Here is a 23,194-nt window from a genome sequence, read left to right as displayed (position 1 = left end):
ATCGTGTGGTAATTTTAGGTTTAATTTTTTGAGGAATCTCCATCTTGTCTTCCATAGTGGCTGTACTATTTACATTCCTACCAGCAGTGCACAGGGATCCCAAATTCAGGAAGATATTTTACTTTTCAAACCCCACCCCTCCTTCTATGTGTGTCAAGCATTTATTGAACATTTATAATCAACCAGATGTCAGAGTGAGTCAAGGACAAATTAGGCATTGTTAAACTTGTGTTCTTTGAATTGAAAAAAAAAGTCCTGATAAGAGTTTGGGTAGTTCAAAATTAAAATCTGATGTTCATTGATTTATATAAAAGTATGTATTGCCTATCAGTTGAAGTTATTTGCATTAATAGGGTATTTTCTTTGCTTTATTCCTGTGCATATTATTTTTAGATCCTAGCAATATCAAAAAATGAGTACATTAATAATATTCATGTTGGCTACAGTCAACTGAATGCAAATATTGTAACTTATTTTAGTCTGCCCAATATTTAATAATACTATAACAGGCAAGAACTAGATAGTTATTATAATCATGATTAATTTTAAATGCTTACTAGGTGGTAAAAACTGGGTTAAGTGCTTTACATACATTATCTATGACATAGGAACTATTATGTTCATGCTAGGAATGAGGAAACTGAGACTCAAAGACACTGGGGAAATGTGTCCAAGGTCACATGGTTAGTATATGGTAGAGTTTACCTGGTCAGATTCCAAGTTCAGAATCCTAATTGCCTCATTTATTTTGACAGTGCTTGGTAATATTAAATACACAGAAGTTTTATGAGAGGAAATATTAAGAAATAATTTTCAAATTTCATCCTAATTTTCAAGTTTCATCTTAACTCTTGACAGCCATTAACAGTGTTCCAATTGCTTCTACACATAGTTTGAAACAGCTGGAATAGGATTATATTGCTATTATTTATCAATTTAGAATGTTGTTATTATTTACTTCTGGGAAATCACATACCTCCTCAGAATAGTATGTATCTATATTTATTGAATATATGAAAGTTTCTTTACACTTTTGAATATAAAGCCCAGCAGAATTGGAACTAGAACATTTAATCAATTTTAGGAATTTCAGAAAGTTTAGCAAAAACTCATCTAAAAGGTTTTTCTAAGATAAAGTCTTCCTTTGGCTTCCTATTTTACTTAAAGTAAAATCTCAAACCCATTACCTAAAACTCATGACATCTCTCAGACCTCATGGCCACAACTCCCACCTCATTCACTCTCCTCCAGGTTTACAGGACCCTGTGGCTGTTGCTCTAACACACCAAGCAAACTCCCACATCAGGACATTTTCACTTTCTATCTCCTATTTGAAATCCTGTCCTTCCTGGCATTCACGTGGCTCATTTCTTAGTTCCTTCAGGTATCAAGCAAATGTCACACTCCTGACAACCCTCTATAAGATATAAAATATCCCCTCAACTTTATCAGTCACCCAGGCTTCACTTTGCTTTATTCATCTTTATAGCACATTTCATTATGTAACGTATTACGTGTTTTTGTTAGTTATCCATATCCTTCCATTAAAAAATGATGGTCTTGATTTCGTTCACGTCTAAGTTTTCTTTACATAAGATGTAACTGGTTCTCAATCAATATTTGTTGTTTGAAGAAAGAGAGAAGGAAGGAGGAAAAGAAGGATGATATAAATTATTTCATTTATATGCAGAGCAAGGAACATAAAATATCCTTAAATCCAGGCAATTTGTGATGCTAACAGAGATTTTTTTTATTATTTTTTATTTTTTATTATACTTTAAGTTCTAAGGTACATGTGCACAACATGCAGGTTTGTTACATAGGTATACATGTGCCATGTTGGTGTGCTGCACCCATTAACGCGTCATTTACATTAGGTATATCTCCTAATGCTATCCTTCCGCTGCTCCCCCAATAGGACCCAGTGTGTGATGATCCCCTCGCTGTGTCCAAGTGTTCTCATTGTTCAATTCCCACCTATGAGTGAGAACATGTGGTGTTTGGTTTTCTGTTCTTGTGGTAGTTTGCTGAGAATGATGGTTTCCAGCTGCATCCATGTCCCTACAAAGGACACGGACTCATCATTTTTGATGGCTGCATAGTATTCCATGGTGTATATGTGCCACATTTTCTTGATCCAGTCTGTCACTGATGGACATTTGGGTTGATTCCAAGTCTTTGCTATTGTGAATAGTGCCACAATAAGCATACGTGTGCATGTGTCTTTATAGCAGCATGACTTATAATCCTTTGGGTATATACCCAGTAATGGGATGGCTGGGCCAAATGGTATTTCTAGTTCTAGATCCTTGAGGAATCTCCACACTGTTTTCCACAATGGTTGAACTAGTTTACAGTCCCACCAACAGTGTAAAAGTGTTCCTATTTCTCCACATCCTCTCCAGCACCTGTTGTTTCCTGACATTTTAATGATTGCCATTCTAACTGGTGTGAGATGGTATCTCACTGTGGTTCTGATTTGCATTTCTCTGATGGCCAGTGATGAGCATTTTTTCATGTGTCTGTTGGCTGTATGAATGTCTTCTTTTGAGAAGTGTCCGTTCATATCCTTTGCCCACTTTTCGATGGGGTTGTTTGTTTTTTTCTTGTAAATTTGATTGAGTTCTTTATAGGTTCTGGATATTAGCCCTTTGTCAGATGAGTAGATTGCAAACATTTTCTCCCATTCTGTAGGTTGCCTGTTCACTCTGATGGTAGTTTCTTTAGCTGTGCAGAAGCTCTTTAGTTTAATTAGATGCCATTTGTCAATTTTGGCTTTTGTTGCCATTGCTTTTGGTGTTTTAGACATAAAGTCTTTGCCCATGCCTATGTCCTGAATGGTATTACCTCTGTTTTCTTCTAGAAAATGGTTTTAGGTCTAACATTTAAGTCTCTAATCCATCTTGAATTAATTTTGGTATAAGGAGTAAGGAAAGGATCCAGTTTCAGCTTTCTACTTATGGCTAGCCAATTTTCCCAGCACCATTTATTAAATAGGGAATCCTTTCCCCATTTCTTGTTTCTCTCAGGTTTGTCAGAGATCAGATGGCTGTAGATGTGTGGTATTATTTCTGAGGACTCTGTTCTGTTCCATTGGTCTATATCTCTGTTTTGGTACCAGTACCATGCTGTTTTGGTTACTGTAGCCTTGTAGTATAGTTTGAAGTCAGGTAGCATGATGCCTCCAGCTTTCTTCTTTTGGCTTCGGGTTGTCTTGGCAATACAGGGTCTTTTTTGGTTCCATATGAACTTTAAAGCAGTTTTTTCCAATTCTGTGAAGAAACTCATTGCTAGCTTAATGGGGATGGCATTGAACCTATAAATTACCTTGGGGAGTATGACCATTTTCACAATACTGATTCTTCCTCTCCATGAGCATGGTATGTTCTTGCATTTGTTTGTGTCCTCTTTTATTTCACTGAGCAATGCTTTGTAGTTCTCTTTGAAGAGGTCCTTTACATCCCTTGTAAGTTGGATTCCTAGGTATTTTATTCACTTTGAAGCAATTGTGAATGGAAGTTCATTCCTGATTTGGCTCTCTGTTTGTGTTTTACTGGTGTATTAGAATGCTTGTGATTTTTGCACATTGATTTTGTATCCTGAGACTTTGCTGAAGTTGCTTATCAGCTTAAGGAGATTTTGGGCTGAGACAATGGGGTTTTCTAAATATACAATCATGTCATCTGCAAACAGGGACAATTTGACTTCCTGTTTTCCTAACTGAATACCCTTTATTTCTTTCTCCTGCCTGATTGCCCTAGCCAGAACTTCCAACACTGTGTTGAATAGGAGTGGTGAGAGAGGCATCCCTGTCTTGTGCCAGTTTTCAAAGGGAATGCTTCCCGTTTTTGCCCATTCAGTATGATATTGGCTGTGGGTTTGCCATAAATAGCTCTTATTATTTTGAGATACGTTCCATCAATACCGAATTTATTGAGCATTTTTAGCATTAAAGGCTGTTGAATTTTTCAAAGGCCTTTTCTGCATCTATTGAGATAATCATGTGGTTTTTGTTTGGTTCTGTTTATATGCTAGATTACGTTTATTGATTTGCGTATGTTGAACCAGCCTTGCATCCCAGGGATGAAGCCCACTTGATCATGGTGGATAAGCTTTTTGATGTGCTGCTGGATTTGATTTGCCAGTATTTTATTGAAGACGTCTCCATCAATGTTCATCAGGGATATTGGTCTAAAATTCTCTTTTCTTGTTGTATCTCTGTTAGGCTTTGGTATTAGGATGATGTTGGCCTCGTAAAATGAGTTCGGGAGGATTCCCTCTTTTTCTATTGATTGGAATAGTTTCAGAAGGAATGGTACCAACTTCTCCTTGTACCTCTGGTAGAATTTGGCTGTGAATCTGTCTGGTCCTGGACTTTTTTTGATTGGTAGCCTATTAATTATTGCCAAAATTTCAGAGCCTGCTATTGGTCTATTCAGAGATTCAACTTCTTCCTGGTTTAATCTTGGGAGAGTGTAAGTGTCCAGGAAATTATCCATTTTTTCTAGGTTTTCTGGTTTATTTGCATAGAGGTGTTTATAGTATTCTCTGATGGTAGTTTGTATTTTTGTGGGGTCAGTGGTGATATCCCCTTTATCATTTTTTATTGTGTCTATTTGATTCTTTTCTCTTTTCTTCTTTATTAGTCCCGCTAACGGTCTATCAATTTTGTTGATCTTTTCAAAAAACCAGCTCCTGGATTCATTGATTTTTTGGAGGGTTTTTTGTGTCTCTATCTCCTTCAGTTCTGCTCTGATCTTAGTTATTTCTCGCCTTCTGCTAGCTTTTGAATGTGTTTGCTCTTGCTTCTCTAGTTCTTTTAATTATGATGTTAGGCTGTCAATTTTAGATCTTTCCTGCTTTCTCTTGTAGGCATTTAGTGCTATAAATTTCCCTCTACACACTGCTTTCAATGTGTCCCAGAGATTCTGGTATGTTGTATATTTTGTTCTCATTGTTTTCAAAGAACATCTTTATTTCTGCTTTCATTTTGTTATGTACCCAGTAGTCATTCAGGAGCAGGTTGTTCAGTTTCTGTGTAGTTGAGCGGTTTTGATTGAGTTTCTTAGTCCTGAGTTCTAGTTTGATTGCACTGTGTCTGAGAGAGAGTTTGTTATAATTTCTGTTCTTGTACATTTGCTGAGGAGTGCTTTACTTCCAACTATGTGGTCAATTTTGCAATACGTGTGATGTGGTGCTGAGAAGAATGTATATTCTGTTGATTTGGGGTGGAGAGTTCTGTAAATGTCTATTAGGTACACCTGGTGCAGAGTTGAGTTCAATTCCTGAATATCCTTGTTAAATTTCTGTCTCGTTGATCTGTCTAATGTTGATAGTTGGGTGTTAAAGTCTCTCATTATTATTGTATGGGAGTCTAAGTCTCTTTGTAAGTCTCCAAGGACTTGCTTTATGAATCTTGGTGCTCCTGTATTGGGTGCATATATATTTAGGATAGTTAACTCTTCCTGATGAATTGATCCCTTTACCATTATGTAAGGGCTTTCTTTGTCTCTTTTGATTTTTGATGGTTTAAAGTCTGTTTTATCAGAGACTAGGACTGCAACCCCTGCTTTTTGTTTTGCTTTGTTTTCCACTTGCTTGGTAGATCTTCCTCCATCCCTTTATTTTGAGCCTATGTGTGTCTCTGCATGTGAGATGGATATCCTGAATACAACAAATTGATGGGTCTTGACTCTTTATCCAATTTGCCAGTCTGTGTCTTTTAATTGGACCATTTAGTCCGTTTACGTTTAAGTTTAATATTGTTATGTGTGAACTTGATCCTGTCATTATGATATTAGCTGGTTATTTTGCTCGCTAGTTGATGCAGTTTCTTCCTAGCATCGATGGACTTTACATTTTGACATGTTTTTGCAATGGCTAGTACCTGTTGTTCCTTTCCATGTTTAGTGCTTCCTGTAGGATCTCTTGTAGGGCAGGCCTGGTGATGATAAAATCTCTAAGCATTTGCTTGTCTGTAAAGGATTTTATTTCTCCTTCACTGATGAAACTTAGTTTGGCTGGATATGAAATTCTGGGTTGAAAATTCTTTTCTTTAAGGATGTTGAATATTGGCCCCCACTCTCTTCTGGCTTGGAGAATTTCTGCCGAGAGATCTGCTGTTTATCTGATGTGCTTCCCTTTATGTGTAACCTGACCTTTCTCTCTGGCTTCCCTTAAGATTTTTTCCTTCATTTCAACTTTGGTGAATCTGACAATTATGTGTCTTGGAGTTGCTCTTCTCGAGGAGTATCTTTGTGGCGTTCTCTGTATTTCCTGAATTTGAATGTTGGCCTGCCTTCCTAGGTTGAGGAAGTTCTCCTGGATGATATCCTGCAGAGTGTTTTCCAACTTGGTTCCATTCTCCAAGTCACTTTCAGGTACACCAATCAGACATAGATTTGGTCTTTTCACATAATCCCATATTTCTTGGAAGCTTTGTTCACTTCTTTTTACTCTGTTTTCTCTGTGCTTCTCTTCTCCCTTCATTTCATTCATTTGATTTTCAATGGCTGATACTCTTTCTTCCAGTTGATTGAGTTGGTTACTGTAGCTTGTGCATTTGTCACGTAGTTCTTGTGTCATGGTTTTCATCTCTATCCGTTCTTTTGAGGTATTCTCTGCATTGATTATTCTAGTTATCCATTCATCTATTCTTTTTTCAAGGTTTTTAGTTTTTTTGCACTGCTTACTTAGTTCCTCCTTTAACTCTGACAAGTTTGATTGACTGAAGCCCTTTTCTCTCAACTCGTCAAAGTCATTCTGCATCCTTCTTTGTTCGGTTGCTGGCGGTGAACTGTGTTCCTTTGGAGGGGGAGATGCGCTCTGATTTTTTGAATTTCCAGCTTTTCTGCAGTGCTTTTTCCCCATCTTTGTGGTTTTATCTGCCTTTGGTCTTTGATAATGGTGATGTACTGATGGGGTTTTGGTGTGGGTGTCCTTTCTGTTTGTTAGTTTTCCTTCTAACAGTCAGGACCCTCAGCTGTAGGTCTGTTGTAGTTTCCTTGAGGTCTACTCCAGACCCTGTTTGGCTGGGTATCAGCAGTGGAGGCTGCAGAAGATAGAATATTGCTGAACAGCGAGTGTTGCTGTCTGATTCTTGTTCTGGAAGCTTTGTCTCAGGGGTGTACCCCACCGTGTGAGGTGTGAGGTGTTGGTCTGCCCCTAGTGGGGGATGTCTGTCAGTTAGGCTATTCAGGGGTCATGGGCCCACTTGAGCAGGCAGTCTGTCCATTCTCCGATCTCAACCTTCATGCTGGGAGATCCACTGCTCTCTTCAAAGCTGTCAGACAGGGGCATTTACCTCTGCTGAGGTTTCTGCTGCTTTTTGTTTAGCTATACCCTGTCCCCAGAGAAGGAGTCTACAGAGGCAGGCCAGCCTCCTTGAGCTGTGGTGGGCTCTACCCAATTCAAGCTTCTGGGTGACTTTGTTTACCTACTTAAGCCTCAGCAATGGTGGTTGCCCCTCCCCCAGCCTCGCTGCCACCTTGCAGTTAGATCTCAGACTGCTGTGCTAGCAATGAGGGATGCTCTGTGGGCATGGGACCCTCTGGGCCAGGTGTGGGATATAATCTCCTGGTGTGCCACTTGCTAAGACCGTTGGTAAAGTGCAGTATTAGGGTGGGAATTATCCTAATTTCCAGGTTTTGTGTGTCTCAATTTCCTTTGGCTAGGAAAAGAAATTCCCTTCCCCCTTGCACTTCCCAGGTGAGGTGATGCCTCGCCCTGCTTCAGCTCTTGCTGGTTGGGCTGCGCCTGCAGACCAGCGCCAACTGTCCGACACGCCCCAGTGAGATGAACCCGGTACCTCAGTTGAAAATGCAGAAATCACCCATCTTCTGTGTCACTCACACTGGGAGCTGGAGGCTGGAGCTGTACCTATTCAGACATCTTGGCCACGCCCTGCTAACAGAGATCTTACTGCAGTATTTTGAATCCAGACTGTTGTCCTTCCTTTAGGTTTATAGAGAACTGTTTAATATTTTCCATAAAAAAAAACTCGGTTTGAAAGATAACTTAAATGAGAGGGATAAGCCACTGAATGGAAGACAAACTCAAACAGCATGGGTAAAGGAAAACAATGGAAAGCAACAAGTGAAGCATATCCGGTTGCCAATAGTGTTCTCATGGTCCAGCTACCTCCATTCCATTTAGGGATGATAGTAGCAGTATTAAAATATTTTTTCAAAGCATTCTTTAGACTATAGCTATAAACTTTTAACTGAAGAACCTCTCTAGAAATAAAAATTAGATATAGATTTTTTCTTTATTTTCTTTCTTTCTTTCTTTCTTTCTTTCTTTCTTTCTTTCTTTCTTTCTTTCTTTCTTTTTATTTATAGAGACACGATCTCACTCTATCACCCAGGCTGGAGTGCAGTGGCATGATCATAGTTCACTGTTGCCTCAGATTCCTTGACTCAAGTAAGCCTCCCGCCTCAGCCTTCTGACTAGCTGGGACTATGGGCATGTGCCACCAAGCCCCAGTTAATTTTTTTTTTTTTTCAATATTTTACAGAGACAAAGTCTCACTATCTTGGCCTATCTGGTCTTGAACTTCTGTCCTAAAGCAATTCTTCTGCCTCAGCCTCCTAAAGAGGATTTTGCCTTCAAATATTCATAATGGATTCAGTTTACCAGGTACAATCTAAGACACAAACACAGCTTCTGGACATATTAGCATTGCCCTCCTCCCTATACTCCATTTATGTCACAAAGATGCTAAGCTCCATGTGAGGTGAGGAAATGTGTTAAGCGAATGTTATAAATGTTAACAGCAGCAGTTCATAAACCACCTATTAAAGACTGGGACACCTAAGACACTGTGTGCTCTACAACAGTGTAAAAAAATGTCCAGTTTCTCTTCAAACAAACAATTTTTCTGAAGAAAGAGTACAAGCACCATTTTTTGGGTAACCACATTAAAAAAACCTAACTCCTGTGTTAACCATTCTAATTAAGCTAAAGCAATGCTTCCAGACCAAGAACAGGTTCTCACAGGTGGAGCTGCAACTCAGCAAAGAACATATAAAATTTGAAGCTATAACTTTGAGAACTTTGCTCCCCTTAATGTGCTCAGGCATTTATTTCTGTGCAGCATGTCTTCTCACCATGTCTGCCGCTGCTCAATGCACAGTCACGCAAGCTGACAAACAGTTTGAACATCCTGAATTGTAGTCTCAAAGGTGCTCAGAATTCTGCCAGGTGAGCTTTATTTCTTCTACAAGTTTTATTGTTTGGCCATTCACACTTAAATCTGTAATACACCCAGCATTAAATTTTATGCATAGTGGAAAGAAGGGGTCAAATTTCATTTTTTTTTCATATAGGTATCCAAATGAGGCAGCACTAATACTGAATTATCTAGTCTCTCTACTCTTCAGTATCACTGAAATAATATTTTAATTTTGCCTATGCTAGGTTCCTTTTTCAAGAAATCTTTCCACTTCAACTAGAATTGTATTTGTTTATAATATTCTGTTATCATTCTTTATAGAATCTATAGTGACAGTCTTTCCCTTCCTGAATGTTCATTTTTGTTTGACATTTTCTTTATCAATTTTACTAAAGTGGCATATATACTTATAGTCATTTTTTGCAGAACTGAGTTTGACTTAGTTAATATTCTATTCATTTTTTCCATTTTAAAAAATGTCTGCTCTGTATTACCTCCTTTATTTGGCTTACTTTAGTTTTAATATGTTTATATTTTTTGAAATTCTTACAATGAAAACATATCACTGACAGTGAATATAGACATTTAACATTAAAAATTCCCCTTTAAGCACTGTGTCTCACAAATTTTGATGTGTTGTAGCTTTAACTTTTATTTTTATTTAATTCAAAATATTTTGTAATTTCTCCCATGATTTCTTGAGCCATTAAGCATTTATAAGTATATTGTTGTATAGATAATCATTGATCTTTAACTTATTTTCTATGGTATAGAATATACTCTGTATGATATCAATCTTTTGAAATATATTGAGACACACTTATGACCCTGTAGATGGTCTATTTTTGGGAATGTATCACATACACTTGAAAAGAATATATATTCCACAACTATTGGATGAAGTGCTCTACAATTGATCTTAGTCAACAGTCTGAGAAGCGATAGATGAAGTGCTCTAAATATTACTAATTAGGTCAAGGCTAAAATTGTGTATCTTTTTACTGATCTATATCTACTTGTTCTATCAATTGTTCGTAGAGCAGTGTCAAATTGTCCAGCTGTGTTCTTATGTCAGTTTCTCCCATGGGCTCTGTTTATATTTTTGTGCATGTGTTTTGAAGCTCAACTATTAGGGGCATATATAGTTAGGATTGTTATGTCTTCTTGATTCATTGACCCTTTTATCATTATGAAATGATAAAATGGCCCTCTTTCTCTCAGATAATCCTATTTGTCTTGAAATACATCTTATCTGATACTTCTGATACTAGTATAATCACATTAGCTCTTTGATGGTTACTATTTGCATGACATATATTTTTCTGTTGATTCAATCTGTCTGGGTTTCAGCAACCAAGTTGTTTGTTCTAAATAGCATATTTTAGATATTTGTTACAAATAGCATATTTAGGTGTTTGTTATAAATAGCATATTTTCAGAAGTTTTAAAATCTAGTAGTATAATCTCTGCTTTTTACTCTGAGTGTCTAGTTTATCTTTGTTAAATGTAATAATACAGTGGAGTTTAGATCTAACATGTTTAAATGTTTAGATCTAACATTTTATACACCAGAGATTACAAAATTAAGTCTTATAACAGTCCACTTACATTTAATCTTATATCACATTATATAAAATGTTAAGAACTTTGCTAGAATATCCTTCCATTTACCCTCCCCTCATGTTCTTTTTGCTATTGTTGTCTTATATTTTACATTTTACATCTACATATTACAAGCCCCACAATCCAAACATGTAATATAGCAAATAACTTGTAAGAAATTCAGGGAAAAAATGGTCTTTTATATTTACTCTCATTTTACCATTTTTGGAGCTCTGTATTGTTGCCCATAAATCCAGGTTTATGTTTAATGTTATTTCCTTTCATCCTGAAGACTTTATTCTAGCTTCCTTGCACTCCAGATCATCTTGAATTATTTCAGCTGTTCTGTATCTGTGAATATCTATCTTGCTTTTCTTTTTTATTTAGAATGCTACATATAAAATATTAGATTGACCCTTTTTTTCCCTCTGAGTACTTTGAAGTTATAATGTCATTGTCTACCCATCTTTGTTTCTCCTGAGATGATGGTGCGTTTTGTATTATTTTTCACACTTATGAACTTTATCTAACTCCTACTCCCAACTGCTTCCAACGTTCCTTTCTTTACTTTTGGTTTTCAGTCATTTGACTATGATGTTCCTAGTGTTATGTGTATATATTATCTTTATGATGCTTAAGGTATATGTTTCTCTAGGTAGGTGTTTATTTACCATATCTGGAGAAATTTAGCCATCATTCTGTTTTTTAAAATTTTTTTTAACCTTTTCTCAAGACAGGGTCTCACTCTGTTGCCCAGGCTGGAGAGCAATGGTGTGATCATTGCAGCCTCAAACTTCTTGCTAGGCACGAGAGATTCTCCCACCTCAGACTCTTGGATAGCTAGAACTACAGTTTCAAGCCACAACATTTGCCTAATTTTCTCTCTTTCTTTTTTTTTTTCTTTAAGAGATTAGGTATCATTATGTTGCCTAGGCCAGTCTAGAACTCCTGGCCTCAAGCAGTCCTCCCACCTTGGCCTCCCAAAGCTTTGGGATTACAGGCATAAGCCACCATGCCCAGCCTACCTATCATTTATTTAAATAATGTTCTTACTCATATCTTGTGCTTTTTCTTTTTATATTCCAGTTACACATATATTAGTAGTATGATATTGTCCTACAATGCATTGAGGTTCTATTCAATTTTTAAATTATTTTTCTATTCTTCAGATTTTATGATTTCTACTAATTTATCTTCAAATTCATTCACCAACATTTTCTTCTGCCATCTTCTGTCTGCTATTAAATCTCACCAGTAAATTTTCAAGTAATATTACATTTCAAGTAATATACTTTTAAGTAGAATTCCTTTTTTTTCTTATAACATCCATTTCTCTGCTGAGATTCTTCATCTCTTCAGCATCATTTATTTTACATCCTTGAACATATCTATAATAGTTGAATTTTAAATCTTTGTCTTCCAATTCTATAATCTCCAAGAATGTTTCAATTGTCTACTTTTACTTTTAAAAATCAGCCACATTTTCCTGTTTTGTTTTGTTTTTTTTTCTCATGTGTAGTAACTTTTGGTTTTATGCTATGCATTATGGATTGTAAAAACTAGACTCTGGATTCTGGAATCTTCCTCTAAAGAGTGCTGATTTGTGGTTAATAAATAACTAAATTACTATGTATCTTCAACTTGTGTGGGCTTGATTTTATAATTTCTTGGGGAAGGTTTGTTTCAGTTTAGCCTTAGTCGTAGGCAGAATGCCTAGGCCTGAAGAAATAATCATTATTCCTAAGTCATAGCCCTTCTGGGGTTTCAATTAAAAGCAATTCCCATTTGGAAATATTTAAGTGTCAATTCCCATGATCCTTGTGCTGGGCAGAAATTCAAATCTTTGCTTAGCATTTTCAGCCTACGAGCAGGTTTTCTTTCTATATTCCTTGGAATCTCCACTGTACATGCACAGTTCTGGTTTATCCAATGATGTGAGAGAAGTTTATATGCAGATTTTGGGTCGTTCCTCTTTTTCAAGTATTTTCCTATTCAATTTCCAGCTGGCTGGCAGTCCTGAACTCTAACTCTAACCACGTAAGCTATTAAAACTGTGGCTTTCCCTGGCACCACAGACAAATATTTATTTATTTATTTATTTATTTATTTATTTATTTATTTAATCACTGACTGATCTGAGGCACAAGATCAGGGATACCTGGCTTAGAACTAGTGCTAGAGAATGAAATAGCACCAGACTAGGAAATGGAGGGTAAGTGTTCATCTGGGAGTGAATCTTTCTTGGCCAAAAGTTAAATGAAGAGATTCCAGCAGCTCCTAGGCTGGGAATCATTATTCCTGTGGATCAATCAGAACCAGATAAGTCAGGGAAAAGCACCGGTCCAATAATAATTTATTAAGCAGAATTGATCAAAAACACGTTAACTTGATCTAAAATGTTCTAAGAACTTTCCAGGGTATTGGATCCCCCTTGTGTCTTACGTCACTCACTACAAAAGAACACCTTATAGTAATAGTCACTTGATCATGCTGTCATAAAATATTTTATTCAACCAAAAAAAAAAAAAAAACTTTTGTTGTTGCTGTCTTAATATTTGTCTATTATGGCAATAAAAAAGTAAAAACATTTTCATTCCCGTTCATCCAAAAACTTTACAATCTAACAGTTAATGAAAGGTACTCTTAGAGAGATAGCATGACAAGGGACTACTGAAATCATGAAACCTGCCACCGTCGTTTTACAAAGTGGAAAACTGGAAAGTAAGGGACTAGATTATGTCCCCAAACAGTGAATGAAAGAGCCAGATCTGAACCTAGCTCTCCTTCCTGAGTCATCGACCCTGTTCCATCTATTTCACTGCATCCTGTCTCCTCCATTATTCCCTGGGGCCCTGGAAAGCATCCAGCCCATAAACTGCCTCAAATTGGCAAAGCATCCTAAAATACATACATGGTTATTTTGGACATAATCACGATTTAGTTATCTCTGAATAAAATCTCGAGAAAAATCAGTAGCTCTACGGAATCACTTAATTTACCAAGGATGGTATTTTAGTCTCTAGGAACGTCTATCTAAATTTAGACTTTTCCTGCAGCAATATTTCTTTAAACTGTACACCACGCACCACAAATTATCCAGTTACATCACTTCGTTTTTAAGTGATTTTTTTTTTTAATCTAGGTAAACAGTGACCCCCAGTGGCAAAACTTGTTAGTATCCGCACACGATAAAGAATTGAAATAAAATGAGATACTGGTCAGGACAGTTTTGACTGATCGTAGAATATTAGTGTCCAATCAACATACCCTAACTAACATTAAAAAAAAAAAAAAAAAGAAAATGACTCTCATGTATTTCTATGAAATATCTCTAAAAGAGAGATGGAAAGCTATTTCTTATTGTGTAATTGAATACTACTGTTTAATTTTAATTGCAGTGCCATTTTTTTCTTTTACTATATTCTGAAAATTAATTTGGAAATTGATTTAAAAAGCTATAACCATGAATATAAACTAACATATTTAGAAATAACTGACCTTAAGCTACATTTTTATGTTGGTGCTTCTTCAGTAAAATCCAGAACACAATCCGTATATCCACGCTTGCAGATTGACTCGTATGTATTAAGTGAGTGAGAGACTAGTAGGCAATGATTATCTCTTTGCTAAATAAATATTACCATTCCAGGAGGCATATGCTGAAGCTGTGAAGATTCTCCAAATTCTTAAACATTATTATAGCATATGATTTCCTTCATAAAATGCCATAACTAAATGAAGAAAAAGTTCTTCACACCCTTATGGATTTCATAAAATAGCTCTAAATTTTTGCACTTATAGAGCTATAAAAATTAATTCATCTTAGAATACCCACTGAAATAATGTCATGACCTATATTTTCACATTTTTAGGTAAAATATGTAGTGATCTTGCATATGACATACAGTCATGCCATAAGGTGAATTTGACTGCTTGGTTTTAACATAGCCCATGCTTCTATTTCATAAGCAGTCATGTTGTAAGACTTCTTTACTTTCTCATCATTTCCAGTTCATTTTCTTTTCAGGTCCATTTTCAACAGAGTAAATAGAGTTATTTATCACATACGTGATGAATCAAAAGCACTAAATCCTTGTGCACGTGTGTGTGCGTGTGTGCATGTAAGTGCACAATTTACAAATATCAAGCATCTTCTGTATCTGGTGGAAATTACTTTGAATTATTGCTAGGATTTAAAATATACATCAAAACACAGACATTTACAGCTAAATGCTCTGTTTGAAAATCATACTGTATATGGGGCCAATAAGATGAGCTCTCATTTAAGGTAACAAGTATCAACATGCTTCTAAAGGAAAATATTAATAATATAAATGTGAACTTGTGACTGCTTTAGAGAAAACAGAAAGCAAGCTAGAGCATAAATGGAAGCTATTTAAAATTTTTTGTGTGATGTCTGTAAGATACAGAAAAACTAATTATGACTTTGACAGTAATCTGTTTAATCTGTTTAGTTCATAAGAGCTCCATCTGCCCAAGTTATTTTGCTTCATGAAGAAAGGGACGGGACATTTGCATGCAAAGACCTATTTACAAATTGATGTAATTTCATTTTGGAAAACTGTGGAAATCTACTACTCGGAGTTTTTAGTTTCTAGACTTCTTTTTCCAACTAGTTTATTTATTGAGTAAATAATCATTAAGGTCACTTAGGTTCTCTGGGATGTTAACATAACAAAACAGTAGATAAAACGCACTAACAGTTGATTTAACTCTGAGAATATATTCACAATAAATTATCCCACTTTTGATGTTTTAATTTCCCCCACAGGAGCAACAGTCAATAAACAAGTCACAGGATTAAATAACTGACAAACAGCACCAGAATACATAAATATGTTACAGTTCCTTTTAATCTGAAGCTGTAGCTACTACATAATATTGAAGTGTGTATATTAAATGTTGATTTGGGTGACATTATATGATTACAACCTTTTATTCAATAGCATGTCTAAAAGCTTAGCAATAACTAAGATTCATATTAGTAACCTGGAGGCCGTAAAACATTCCTCTATGTGATTAATAAAAGATTAATTATAATGTTTATGTAGTTTTCTGTTAACTAGGTGGCAAAAGTAACAGTAACAGGAGTAGTAATAATAGTAACAGCAACAGCAGCTTACATTTATGGAGAAAGATGTGCTCGTCATTGTCCTAGTCTTTATATCAATTATGTTGACTAATACAACCCTATGAAGTAAAGAAAAATAGGTGGTAAGTGGTATAAGGTAGGTGTTCAAGATGACATGGGTAATAAGTGGTGAAAGTTAAGTGTTCAAGGTCAGACAGATGCCAAGTGGTAGCAATTACATGTCCAAGGTCACAAAGGTATTAAATGGTAGAGGTTTTGTGCCCAAGGTCACATAGATGCTAAGAAGTTAGTTATTCAGGTCGAAATAAAGATAGAGGTTATTTCCTCTACTGTGGAACAGGTGGAAAGTGATAGAGTTATATGTTCAAGATCACAAAAGTGGTATGTGGTAGGATTTACATATCTGAGGCTATATAGGTGGCAAGTAATATTCTCTCTAATCTCAGTTTTCTCATTAGTAATCTGCAGTTTTGGTCTGGCTGACTGTGGAAAACACCACTAGTTGCCCCAAATCTGTCTTTTTTTCTGACACAGTAAGGCAGCTATGGCTGACATGACTGCCTAATGAAGACTTTATTTCCCCGTGCCCCTTGTAGACAGGTGCAGCTTAGTGATTGAATTCTTACTAATGAAATGTCAGCAGAAGTGACATGTAACTACTTATGGCCTAGCCTGTAAAACCTTGCACTGAGACCCTGTATCCAGGCTCACTTCACAAGCTAGGAGAAAGCACCTGAACCCATCTTCAATGAAGCTGTTGAGGACAGTGGCCTAGGGTTTCGCCCAGAAACAAAGTAGATACAAGCCAGTTCTCTAAAGGATTGGCTGGAGCATAGCTATATGCCAACCTAGAATGCTCACCTCAGACTGTAACATGCAAGAAATGATTATTTTCTCTAAGCCACTAAACTTGTCTTTTTTGTTATAGCAGCTGAGCCTTCCCTTAACTAACTTGCAGGTGCCTTGAATTCTAAAATGCTGAAGTTTTAAATAAATGAAAAGTTAGTAATGTTATGGTCATACATTTTAAAATGTATAAAGCAATAAATCATTTGATAAATCTAGAATCCCTAGCACTGACTCCTTTCCATAATATGTTTTATAATATATATCATGTCTGACGTTTAGTTATCTGGATTCTAATCCTTTGCCTTTCTTTATATCATGGCATCAGTTATAATAATTTCAACATCCTCTATCATATTTCCTTAGACTTTAATCCCTACCAATATGTTAAGTAAAAACCATAATAAAGAGATCATGGTATTTTGCTGTGGATAAGAAATCATGTCAGATCAATTTTCCAGCGTTTGAACAACTTTATGCTCCGAATGCACGATTAAATTGAAAAAAATTTTCTTTCCATAATACCAATCACCTTTAGTTTTAAATAATATAAAAGAGATGAAAACTGTGAAAATAAATCCATGCATTCTTCATCAGAAAAGCGCTTGTAGTAAATAGTATGTTGGATAATTTAAATTAGAAAAAAATATGTTTGATTTTTTTTTTTAAAACAGTCCTGTGGAAATTATTCCAATTTTGGAAAGATGGGGGCAAGTCTCAGACATGCTGCACATTAGCTAATTGTAGCGGCTCCATCTTGTTCCATTCACAAGTGTTTCAAAATATCCATTAAGCACCCTATGAATCAGGGGTGGGAGGGTGGGTCACAAAAATGTGTAAAACACAATTCCAACTTTCCAGAAATTTCCAATCTAGTTAGGGAGAGGAAACTAATACTTTTGATGTTTAATACAAATATGAAAAACATTCATAGAAAGAATAATTCAATACATGCTGAAGTGAATTAGAGAAAAACTTCCAGAACAAAAGCATCTCAATTTTAATTTTGATTGGCAGCACAAAGACTGTTTCCAAAATGTGAAGAAACTGGAATGAACAAAGTTAATAAAAATATAGTGGGACATTTCCAGGTCAGGAGAAGTAAGGAGGTGGAAATCTGGGCCTAACTAGAACAAAAATGAAGGCAGGAAAGTTAAGATGGTGCTAAATTATTGAAGACTTTGAAATTAAGTTTAGAATTTGTGTTTGACACCACAGGAAATAAGAATAAATTCTATATTTCCAAGAGAGTTACCTGCTGAAATGCTTTAGAAATATCACTATGAAAGGTTTGTGGGAAATGAACTGAATTAATGAGAAATTGAAGACAAATAAACATCAGTTTCATGGAAATATGAAATATACATGTTGGTAAACCGTAACAGCATCATTGATGATGTGGAGAAATCAGAACCCTTATACTATGCTGATAGAAAGTGAAAATGGTGAGGCTGGCTTGGAAAACAGCTTGGCAGTTTTTCAAAGTCCTAGACATAGAGTTACTATATGACCCAGAAATTCCATTCCCAGGTACATACCAAAGGGATTGAATGCATATGTCTACACAAAAGTTTCATCATGAATGTTCATAGAAGCATTCATCATAATAACCAAAAATGGAAATAACCTAATGTCCAGTGACTGATAAATGAAAAAGTAAAATATGCTATATGCATACAATGGAATATTACTTGGCAATAAAAATAATGAAGTACTGATACATGTTATCACATGAATGAACCGATAAAACATTATGCTAAGGATAAGACACTGGTCATAAAAGGCCAAATATCACAAGACTCCATTTATATGAAATGTCCATAAGAGTCAAATCTAAAGAGGCAGGAAATAGATCAGGGGTTACCTAGGGTCAAGGCGGTGGAGGGCTATTGGGAGTGATTACTAGTTAGTAAAGGGTTTCTTTTGAGGCAGATAAAAACAAATGTTCTAAAATCGTTGTGATGATGGTTGTATAGCTCTGTGAATATACTAAAAACCATTGAATTGCATACCTTAAATGGTTAACTTTTATGGTATATGAATTATATCTTAATAAACTTATGTTTAAAAAGGATTTGTTGGGATAAGGATAATAGCGGGACAACCTTGAAATTATAGATTTACAAATAGATACTAGAATAAACCCTGTAAATTTAATGTGTAAATATTTAGAACAACAAATATATATATTTTTAATTTATATATTTTATATATAAATTAAAATTTTTTAATTTATATTTTTATATATAAATTAAAATTTTTTAATTTATATTTTTATATATAAATAAAAATGTTTAATTTATATATTTATATATATAAAATGTTACAAGGCCAACCCAAATTGAAGGGGAGGGGACACATATCTGCCTGTTGATGAAAAGAACTGCAAAGTCACATTCCAAAAAGTGTGGGATGTGGAGGAATAGGTAATTGTCACCTTATTTGTCAATCTAACTGAAGAGAATGGTTGGGGGGAGCATCAATAATGAATCCCTGGTTTCTTGCCTAAGAAACTGGGCGAATGATGGTTCCATTTACAGAGATGGGGCCAGTAAGGCCCTATACTGGTTTTCCCCCAGAAAATGAATAAATGTTCCATGCATGTTTTCAGTATTCTAAAAAGTAAATCTATACAAATGGCACAACAATAATAACAGTAAGAACTGTGATAGAATAATCAATGTAAGACCCAATTTAAGAAAACACTTATTATTGAAAATAATATGGCATTGGGGGCAAGAGTAGAATCTACTAAACTCTTATAGCAAACACTGCCAGAATGTGTATAAATAAGTCATGATTTCCTTTGACGTTTGAAGCCATATAAAGTCCAATCTCACATGTGTCACATCAAGCTTCTTGTGGGAATTCACAAAATGCAACAATTTCCAAGGATGCTATATAAACAGGCTTTGTATTTATGTGCTTTGCTATGTTTAAATCAAGTTCAAGGTCCTCCTAGGAATAGGAAAATCCCATATGTACTATTACAGAAAAGAGGAGAGTGGGTTTGTAACAGAGAAGGCATCTTTGAGGTGAGGGGAGGCGACTGAAGGTATGCATTGTCACAACCTAGGATGCACCATTGTACAAAAGAAAGGAAGTTAAACTAGTTACGATTTGTCAACATGCATTCTTAGCTTAGTTCAAAGCATATTTTCAGACTATCAGCTGGTTTTATGAATGGGGTTCCAATTTTTGAATTTAACTTGCTTCTAATTATTGACTCCCATTCTCAGTGCAAGTTTCCCATGACCAAATGAAGTAAAAACTTTAGTTTTCTATCTTGGTATTCAAGGCTTTCCCTAGACTTCCCCAATTTATCTCTTGACCCATATTTCTCAGTCCTCTCTTACATTTAGCCAAAGCGATTATCCAAGTGTGCTGTCCCACAAACACACCTTGTCCTTTGTTTCTTTGTCTTTACTTACCTCTTTATTCTCTGCCTCATGCTTCCTCATGATTTCAAACATTCAAAAATTGTATTTGTCCTTCAACTTAGGACTCCAACCAATTCCAGGAGCTTATTAGAATTTCTGTTTCTTGAACTTCCACTCTACTTTGTGCATCATCCTTGTCACTTATCTCAGTCTGTCTTCTACTGCATTTTTGTCTACCCCCTACATTCTTGTATATTTCCTGATGAGATATGAATCCGCTTTCAGGGTGAAGTTGCCAGAAGTGGGATGTGAGAAGTGAGATCTGAAGCCCCCCAACCCCACCAACAAAATGGTTCCATTGATATCTGCTTCATATACTGATCTATAGAATTCCATGTAATATGTCATTAGAAAAAAAAAGAATTCTGTAGATGTTTAAAAGTTTTAAAACCACTGTTTGCTTATTTTTGCATCCTCTGCTGTTCTAGACATAATCTTTTTCCCATGGTGGTAGGCAGCGGTATATGTAAGCTAAAATTGTTATGATGTATAAAATTGTTCTCTTACTGCCAGAAGGAACAATAAAGGAATATCAAGTATGAAAAATCACATATTAAGTCAGTTGGCATATATTACTGATAATTGCAAATCATTTGCTAAAAAACAAAAGTGGCAATCCAGCAGAAAAATAAGTACTTTTAAGCACTATTATATAAGGTAATTGTCAGTGATGGGTTCAATTGGGATCAAATAGCCATGAAAAAAAGCAAAATCACAACTTTCTAAATCATCAGAACTTCTTAAAATAAGTAGTGAACTAAGATATGAGCAAGTATTAAATTGCAGTGTGTATTCACTCCTGCACTCCTGACATAAGTATTCAATCATAACTATAATATTTCATACCACCTTAAGCCTCCATCTTTGCTTTATCCACTCTGGTGGGCAAAATAATGCCCCTCAACATATGATCACATCCTAATCCCCGAGACCTGTAAATATGTTATATTAGATAGCAAGGGAGAGTTAAGGTCGCAGACAGAATTAAGGTTTCTTAGCAACTGAAGTTATGGTAAGGAAATTATTCTGGATTATCCAGGTAGGTTCAATGTAACCACAAGGTTTTCTTTCTTTCTTTTCTTTTTTTTTTTTTTTTTAATTTTTGAGACGGAGTCTTGCTCTGCCGCCAGGCCGGAGTGCAGTGGTGTGATCTTGGCTCACTGCAACCTCTGCCTCCCAGGTTCAGGCGATTCTCCTGCAGCAGCCTCCTGAGTAGCTGGGACTACAGGCATGTTCCACCATGCCCGGATAATTTTTGTATTTTTAGTAGAGATGGGGTTTCACCATGTTGGCAAGGACACAAGATTTATTTAAATATAGAAGAAAGAAACAGGACAGTCTGAACCAGAGAGATGGCATTATGAGAGTGGTTTTGCTGGCTTCAAAGATTTCGAAAGAAACATGAATCAAGAAATCCAGGAAACTCCCAGGAGTTGTAAAAGGCAAGAAAATGGATTATTTCTTGAAGCCTGCAGGAGGGAATACAGCCCTGTCAACACCTTTATTTTAGTCCAATAAGACCCATTTCATATTTTGACCCATAGAACCATAAGATAAATTTGTCTTGTTTGAAGCCATTAAGTCTGTGATAATTTTACACAGCAGCAATAGGGAACTAATACACTCCTCAAGTTATTTAAACCTTCCCCCAGATGCCCAGAAACTGCTCCCTCCTTATGAAATATCTTTCCTATTTCAGTCACCTGTCATTACTCCCAAACTATATTTATTTGTAAGATGATCATTATAATTTGATAAGATAGTGATGCTTTCTATGAATTTCTTTGTCAGAAAAATTACTAGGAGAGATATTCCAGGCTTAATGAATATTTAAGCCATGATTATACAGCTATTTTAATTAATGTCATTTCAGACACCAATTTAGAAGCAACATATATTTTTAACTCCTCAAATGGCACACACTAACTTTGTTAAGTTGTTATTTTTAATTTTAAGGAGATATACTTGCTGTTTGTGTTATGAGTTGATCTCTCCTAAAAAAACTATTTTTAGAAAATTGGGCATTGTTGCTACAAAGAGAATAAAATGCCTAGGAACACAGCTAACAAGGGAAGTGAAAGACCTCTTCCGGGAGAACTACAAACTATTGCTCAAGAAAATCAGAAAGGACAAAAATAAATGGAAAAACATTCCATGCGCATAGATAGAATCAATATTGTGAAAATGGCCATACTGCACAAAGTAATTTACAGATTCAATGTTATTCCCATTAAACTACCACTGATATTCTTCACAGAATTAATTTTTTAAAAAAAACTACTTTAAAATTCATGTGGAAGCAAAAAGGAGCCTGTATAGCCAAGATAATCCTAAGCAAAGGAAGAACAAAAGTGAAGGCATCACACTACCTGACTTTGAACTATACTGCAAGGCTGCAGTAACCAAAACAACATGGTACAGGTACAAAAACAGACACCAGACCAATGGAACAGAATAGAGGTCTTAGAAATAAGACCACATATTTATAACCATCTGATATTCAACAAACCTGACAAATACAAGCAATGGAGAAAGGATCTCCTATTCAGTAAATGGTGCTGGGAAAACTGCTAGCTGTATACAGAAAACTGAAACTGGACCCTTTCTTTACAGTTTATATAAAAATTAATTCAAGATGGACTAAAGACTTAAATTTAAAACCCAAAACCATAAAAACCCTAGAAGAAAACATAGGCAATAACATTCAGGACATAGGCATGGGCGAAAATTTCATGACAAAAATGGCAAAATCAATTGCAAAAAAAGCCAAAATGGACAAATGGGATCTAATTAAACTAAGGAGCTTCTGCAGAGCAAAAGAAACTATCATCAGAGTAAACAGGCAACCTACAGAATGGGAGAAAGGTTTTGCAATCTACCCATCTGACAAATGTCTAATATTCAGAATTTACAAGGAACTTAAACATATTTACAAGAAAAAGACAAACAACCCCATCAAAAACTGGGAAAGGGATGTGAGCAGACACTTCTCAAAAGAGGACATTTACATGGCCAGCAAAC

The 23,194-nt window shown here is 35.7% G+C and overlaps 1 long non-coding RNA gene across 1 annotated transcript in view; it reads right to left on the bottom strand.

The window, feature by feature from the left end:
* The window catches only part of LOC141410377 (uncharacterized), a 48,431-nt gene that overhangs the window by 10,736 nt on the left and 14,501 nt on the right, over window positions 1–23,194 (bottom strand). The window contains exon 2 of the long non-coding RNA XR_012435313.1: window positions 15,919–15,985. This is a non-coding gene — a long non-coding RNA (uncharacterized lncRNA). The remainder of the gene's footprint in view (window positions 1–15,918; window positions 15,986–23,194) is intronic.

The sequence above is a fragment of the Macaca fascicularis genome, chromosome 5 (assembly GCF_037993035.2).
Source record: "Macaca fascicularis isolate 582-1 chromosome 5, T2T-MFA8v1.1".
Lineage (NCBI taxonomy): Eukaryota > Metazoa > Chordata > Mammalia > Primates > Cercopithecidae > Macaca > Macaca fascicularis.
This window is presented reverse-complemented; position numbering and strand designations above follow the sequence as displayed.